The 6,000-nt window shown below is 49.6% G+C and overlaps 1 long non-coding RNA gene across 2 annotated transcripts in view; it reads right to left on the minus strand.

The window, feature by feature from the left end:
- Positions 1-4,663, minus strand: part of LOC110256742 — a 34,271-nt gene extending 29,608 nt beyond the window's left edge. For both annotated transcript variants that reach the window (XR_002338660.1, XR_002338659.1), the window contains exon 1: positions 4,575-4,663. This is a non-coding gene — a long non-coding RNA (uncharacterized LOC110256742). The remainder of the gene's footprint in view (positions 1-4,574) is intronic.

Below are 6,000 nucleotides of genomic sequence, written 5' to 3' on the forward strand. Positions count from 1 at the left end.
GGTGACAAGCACATATACAACAATAATAATAACACAGCAAATACATATCTACTGCTTATGGTATACCAGGCAAGTGATTTCTATTAATTCATTTAATCCCCACAACAACCCTATGAGATGGTAACACTATCATTCCCATTTTACATAAGGGGAAACGGAGACACAGAGAGGTTAAGTAAGCTGCTTGAGGTCACACAGCTGGTAAGTGCCAGAACTGGGATTCAGACCCAAGCCATCTCCCTCTCAACTTAGGAGACCTTGCTGAGTTGCTCTACTGCTCTCAGCCTAGGAAGACACATGAGGATGTGTGTGTGCCTTAGCATAGGCTACTACAAAAGTACCATAGACTGGGTGTCCTTAAACACCAGAAATTTATTTTCTCATAGTTTAGAGGCCAAGAAGTCCAAGATCAAGGTGCTAGCCTACCCAGCTCCTGATGAGAGCTCTCTCTTCCTGGCTTGTGCTGCCTTCTTGCTGTGTGCTCACATGGCCTTTCCCTGGTTCACATGCAAGGAGAAAGATAGATTTCTTTTTCTAGTGTCTGTTCTAGGAAAGGCACTAATCCCATCATGAGGGCTCCACCCTCATGACCTCATTTAACCCTAATTACTTCCCAAAGACATCCCCTCCAAATCCCATCAGCACATTATGGGTTAGAGCTTCAACATATGAATTTAGGGGGATGGGGGACACAGGCCTCCAGTCCATAACAGTGTGTATGCTGCACACCTGTGCACATGTACAGGCATGAGTGGGCATGTACACATAAGTGTGTCTGCATGTCCATGCAAGCATTTTATGTATATGTGCATGTTCATGTAAATCTGCCTATGGATATATAAGGATGTGGATGTCTACACATGTGCATATTAGCATGAGCTGTGTCTGTGTATATGTACCTCGGGGTGTGTGTGCTCTCTGATAAGAGGCAGGAAACCTCATCTGAGGTCCACTCCTCTGCCAGTTGGTCCAAGAGCCCTGTGAAAAACGGGGTCACACAAAGGGAGCTAAGGTGGGACTTGGGGAGCTAGGGCCTAAGAGCTAGTGCTCCCTGGAATGTGGGGGAGGGGACTCCCCAGCTGCTCATGCCTGTCACTCTGGCCTCCAGGAGACATTAATAATAGATCAGCAAATTCCAAATGTAAATAGGGCAATCAGGCCCCAAAACACAGACATTCATCACCCAGATACAAATTACACTGCCGGCCCTGATGTAATTACCGGAGTTCAGCTCGATGCATGAGCTACCCCCACCCTGTACCCCTGCACGTTGTTTGTGCTGCTGTTCTTCCCTGAGGAGGCTCTCCAGTCTGACCCCACAGGGTCTTTCTGGCCACAGCCAGTTGTCTTAAACAGATATAAAGATAGAAGACCCATGGGATCCTTGTGCTTTGATGGCAGAGCCCTGAAGGTCATGGAGGCAGACACCAGACAACAAATCTGCTTCAGTTCTGTCGCTAGTCTTGAAATGATTTGGTCCATGATGCTGCGCAAGTCCCTCACCCTTTCTGAGGCTCAGTTGCCTCTTCTATGCAAAGGAGCTAACAATACAGTATGGTGTTAGAGCTTTGGGTTTTACAGTCAGAAGAACCTGGGTTTGAATCCCACCCTAATCACTCTTGAGCTGGCAGACTTTGGGAAAGTTTCTTCCCCACTCTGAGCCTAACTCCTTCATGGGTAAAGTAGATAGAATAATGCCTTTCTTACGGAATTATTCTGGGTAGAGAATGAAATAATATTTTTTCTTTTAATTGGTGAATTTAACTCATTCACATTTATTGTGATCATATTATATAAATTATATGCCAACAACATACAAATAGATCAAAAAATCTATAGCCATATACAGTGATTATATAACTATGTAATCACATGGCTGGACTCTTTCTTGCTGCATTTGTTTTGTTTCCTATGTTATCAGTCTTCCTTATATTTCCTTCTTTCCCATGGCCTTTATATGACTAATCTATTACTCCCACACTTGGTGGCCTGCCACAATAACCACTTAGTATCTCATAGTTTCTGTGGGTCCGGGGAGCAACTTAGCTGGGCGGTTCTGGCTCAGGGCCTCTCATGAGGTTGTAGCCATCGAGTCGGCCAGGGCGGCAGCCTCGACTGAAGGCGCAATGAGATTGGAGGTTCCACTCCCCAAGGTGGCTCCTCAGTTCCTCACCATGTGGAGGTCCCCTTAGGATTGCTCGAGTGTCCTCATGAGAGGGCTACTGGCTTCCCCTAGAGCAAGTGACCTAAAAGAGCAAGGTGGAGGCTCTAATGTCCTTTAATGACTGAGCCTTGGAAGACACAAGCTGTCACATCTGCAATGTTGGTTATACAGGTCAGTCTTTTCATGCGAGAGAGGACTACATGATGGGTGAATACCGGGAGGCCGGGATCACTAAGGGCTGACTTGGAGCCTGGCTACCCCACCTGTCTTGTGTTAGATTGAATGATAATATATGCAAAGGACTTAGCCCAGGAATGGGGAGAAAGTTACTAATCCTTGTGAACCCAATGCCCAACACAGTGCACGACACAGACTAAGCATTCACAAGAACTAGATGGCAAGAAAAGGACTGTTGCAGAATCGGGTCTCCTCTCCCCAAAGCCATTTCCTACAGGCCAGCAGACCAGTCGCTACTGGTAAGCCCACATCCTTCTTTGCTGCTGTCCAGGCCTTGGCTCAGGATGGGCTGAGAGATGGAGACCCAGGAGCTCCTGCCTTCTCCAAATCAGAGAGGAGAGTCTAGACCGAAGGCAGTTTCCAGGCCTGTCTCATCCCAACTTTACATTGATCAGTAATTAAACACAGCCTCCAATTACTATAACGTTTGGCGAGGCACCAAGCTTGTGTGGAACCTTGCAATAAACATCTGCTTTATAAATTGCTTCTCAGCGCAGTGTGCACCAGCAGGGTTCTTGGGGTTGGAGAGAGAGAGAAATCAGTGCTTTGGGAAAGGGAGGAGAGGTTAGGGCAGGAAAGAGACAAGAGGAGAGGTGAGAGGGAGGGATGAGGAGGCGAGAGGGAGAGAGGGGAGAGGCTGTCCTTTCAGGACGTGGTGGGTCGCGAAGGGCCCAATCATTCCTCCGTGACCTTCACCCCCTCCAATGCGGAGGCCCGGCATTCAACCCAGAGCAGAGGAGCCCTTGTCTCTTGAGATTCTGTCACATATCTAATGCAAATTACTTTTCTGTTGCTTTTTATTTTACTGAATCCCATAACATCCCACTCATCTGCTATCTACATTTAAGAGGGAGAAACATAAAGACATATTTGCTGCACCAGCAGCCCCTGTTGGGGGTGAGTATTCCCCAGGCTATGGGGGGGGGGTGGTCACTGTTTCCTACTGCGGGCCTGGACCCCCCCCCCACTATATGCACTGTCCTCTGAGAAATGAGCCTGTGCACCCCACTTTGTCTCCTGCAGGGCCTTGCTCAGGGAGGCCACAAGGAAAGGGAAACCCCAGGATCGGGAATTAGATGAAACTGGGCTGCACTTTGGCTCAGCTCATGGGAGGCTTTGGGCAAACGACTTGGCTTTTCTGGGCCTCTGTTTCTGCACCCGTGAAATGGGCATAACACCCCCTTCGGAGGTTTGGGGAGGATTACAGGAGTTGTGGAGGCAGGCCCCGGGGTCAAGCCTTTTCCTCTTGAGCCTCATCTGAAAATGAGGAGCTAAGAGGATCAGCCCACAGAGGTGCTGCAAAGACAGTTTGATTGACCTGCCGTCCCCCAGCCCGCCTGTTTGTCCACCCAGCTCTGGGGGAGGAGGAAGACTTCCAGCGAGCGGGATGGGCAGAAAGAGGAAGAATGTCCGAGGCCAAACTGCCTGCCCGAGGGACCCCACCCCTCACCCACAGCCCCGCTCCCGCCAGCGGCTCAGGGCAGCTGACATGAAATGCAATATCATGTGTTGCACTTGTAACTGGCCACGTTGCTATCGCTTTCGGGTCCGAAACCCCGCCAGGGAGGTGAGGCGTGCCCTCTCTCTTATTCCATCCACACTGGTCAGGTGAGATGTGAGATGAGGTGAGCGGAGCCGCCTTCTGCCTCTATGCCCAGGTAAGCTGCCCAAGTGCCTGAGAGCTCCCTCGCCCCTTAGAAACCCATTCCTTTCGATGAACATTTGTCCTCTTTAAAAATGAAGAAGGCTGGCAGAGGGAGTGTGCCTATCTTAGCAAGAAATCATTTATGAAAGGAGCTAGTCTGGGAGTAAGTGGGGGTGTTCAGCCAAGGGCCCAGACCATAGCAAACAGTTGATGAATGAATGAAGGAAGGCAGGCTTCCCTCCGCTTGGCGCTGGCATCTCTTTACAACAGGTGCTGTTGCTGTATGGGAGTCCGGCTGCACTCGGAACCTTCTCCTGACACAGGAAGCTCCACTGGCTGGAGGGCAGCCTGGTCGAGCTCCAGACACCTCCACGCCCTGGAACATTCCCCTCGGAACTCCAACTCAAACTCACGTCCCAAAAACTTCGCTAGGGATCTCACTGCCTGTACGGCACGACTCTGAGGTCACTCTCCAGAAAATGCTAAGTCACACGTCAGCAATTGCCAATGAGTTCTGTAAAAGCTTACCTTGCCCAATCAGGATGTTCCTCCAGGAAACCAGCGCCGCAGGCGAAGTTTTCTTCGGGCAGGGCTGTTGGCCCAAGGCAGCACACAGGTGCTCCTCTGAGCAGGAATGTGCCAGAATAATAATGAGGGTTCACCCGGGCCAGGTGTTAGGCGCTGCCTAAATGCTTTCACGTGGAGCAACTCATCTGGTACTGCCAGCCCTCCAAGGAGGTAGGTCTAGCAAATGGAGACTCCGAGGTAAAGGGATGTGCCCCAGGTTCCAAAGCTGCTGGGGACCAGAGCAGGGATTTGAACCCAGAACGTCTTCCTCCAGAGCCTGGGCACCAAAGCCCTGTACTAAACTGCTTACCTGTGGTTCCAAATTTTCTTTTCTTTTTTTGCTTTTTGGGGCCACACCTGCAGCCTATGGAAGTTCCTAGGCTAGGGGTCAAATCAGAGCTGCAGCTTCTGGCCTGCGCCACAGCCACAGCAACGTGGAATCGAGCTGTGTCTGTGACCTACACTACAGCTCACAGCAACGCCGGATCCTTAACCCACGGAGCGAGGCCAGGGATTGAACCTGCATCTTCATGGATACTATTTCAGTTCATAACCTGCTGAGCCACAATGGGAACTCCCCCGAATTTTCTTAATGCTTAGCAACCAAAACCAAATACGGAAATAAATTGGATGTAGGGTTCATACAAGACAGCACCTGTCATTCCTAACTCCTGATTTCAAATGTCTGTGTCTGTCAAAGCAACTTCATTGGTCTTCCTAACTGAATTTAGGAATAAAATCCATCATCTTATTTAACCCATCTTTGGTTGCAAGTGATAGAAAACCCAGCTGGCTGGAGCATAAATGGCTCCTGCAACAAACACCTCCAGAGGTAGGGCTGGCTTCAGGCACAGTGTGATTCAGGGGCTCTCAGGATGGAACCAGGGCTCAAGTTTTTGCCACCTCTCAGCTCTGCCTTTCAGGGTATCGGCTTCATTCTTAGACTCCGAGGGTAAATGCTGGCAGTTCTAGGCTTCTCCCACCTCCATCCCAGGTTCAAATCCAGGAGGAAAAAGACTTTCTTTCCCTCTAGAGTTTGCATGGAAGTCACAAGCCTACTGGCCCACAATGGTCACAGTCTGGCCTCTGAGCCTTTCCTTGTGGCCAGGGGATGTCTTTGGTGTTGGGTCTGTACCACATCTGGTGCGGATGGGTAGGGGAGAGCTGGGGGAGGGTGTATAGGAAGGTCAGGATGTTATCACCAAAAGGAGAAAGGATGCAGGATAACCAGAAGACTGCAAACAGCCACTGAATATATGTCACACTTTGACACTTATAATGTTCTCATTCCTGTTTTACACATATTGGACTTCCACCTAAGATTCCATTTTTATACCAAAAAGCCATTTGAGGGTCATTTGAACTAGCTTCATGGGGTCTGTCACAG

The sequence above is a fragment of the Sus scrofa genome, chromosome 14, assembly GCF_000003025.6.
Source record: "Sus scrofa isolate TJ Tabasco breed Duroc chromosome 14, Sscrofa11.1, whole genome shotgun sequence".
Classification (NCBI taxonomy): domain Eukaryota; kingdom Metazoa; phylum Chordata; class Mammalia; order Artiodactyla; family Suidae; genus Sus; species Sus scrofa.